Below are 986 nucleotides of genomic sequence, written 5' to 3'. Positions count from 1 at the left end.
AATAATCTTTTTTTCCCCATTGGTGCTGCATATTATGAATGACATGGACACTGTCATTCTAAGAAAAAATTAAAGAAATTTTAAGAAAAATGTGTAAAATCAGAAATGTGTGTTCATTTAATTTTATTTGGAAAGCAAATTAGCTGTTGCCTCTCTAGAAACCAGCTTGAGGTGCCCCACAAAGTAAAAACGATACAATACATCCATAAAAACAACAGCATAAGAATTGTTGGCTGCAAAACAAGCGAGGCATAAAAACAGCATAAAACAACATTCAGCAGCCAGAAAAACAGCACAGAAACAGCACTGAAAGATGTAACCCTTCAGCTACATTTGGCCAAAAAATGTTTTGGCTGGGGTACAATGTCAGATAGAGCCCACCCTCCCAAGCTTCCATTTTCTCCAGGGAAACCAATATCTACAGTCTGAAGATGAGCTGTAATTCCAGGGGGTCCCCAGGTCTCACCGGCAGGCTGGCATCCCCAGCAAGGACATAAGAAAAGCCAATGTTGGATCAGGCCAATCCAGTCCAACACTCTGTCACACAGTGGCTAAAAATACCAGGTGCCATCAGGAGAACCAGCGGTGGGGCCAGTAGATATTTGGGACTGTGCGTGTCTGAGAAAACGGGGTGGGTGGGTTTCAGAGGTATTTATCTACCAGTGCCTCATTCGGGAGCGTTCAGGTGGCTGCGAAACTCGGGTTGCCTCTCTGGCTGCTGGCAACTCGAGAAGCCTCCGCCCGGTGCCTTTCGAAATCCCCCTTGGGCGGGGCTTCGCTGCCTCTCGTAGGTTTCGTTTTCTGGCCAAAAGGAAACTCAGGCGCTCTCGGGGGACGCGGGTCTTTCCCGAGCTGGGTCGGAGAGGCGCAGCCGCGCCTGTGCCTGGAGCTGCTGGGTCTGGAGAGAAACAGGTACCCTTCGTGATGGGGGGCGGGTAGGGTCCGAACTTGGTCGCCTGGGAAGGCACCGAATGTTTTCTGGGCGT

At 49.4% G+C, this 986-nt stretch overlaps 1 protein-coding gene across 2 annotated transcripts in view; it reads left to right on the top strand.

The window, feature by feature from the left end:
* Nucleotides 1–843: 843 nt before the first annotated feature.
* DHX58 (DEXH-box helicase 58) overlaps nt 844–986 on the top strand; it is a 26,571-nt gene continuing 26,428 nt past the window's right edge. For both annotated transcript variants that reach the window (XM_015412910.1, XM_015412901.1), the window contains exon 1: nt 844–912. The gene's annotated coding sequence lies outside the window, so the exon portion shown is untranslated. The remainder of the gene's footprint in view (nt 913–986) is intronic.

The sequence above is a fragment of the Gekko japonicus genome, unplaced genomic scaffold (assembly GCF_001447785.1).
Source record: "Gekko japonicus isolate JY-2015 unplaced genomic scaffold, Gekko_japonicus_V1.1 scaffold843, whole genome shotgun sequence".
Lineage (NCBI taxonomy): Eukaryota > Metazoa > Chordata > Lepidosauria > Squamata > Gekkonidae > Gekko > Gekko japonicus.
Note: the sequence above shows the minus strand (reverse complement) of the source record. Positions and strands in the feature narration are given on the sequence as shown.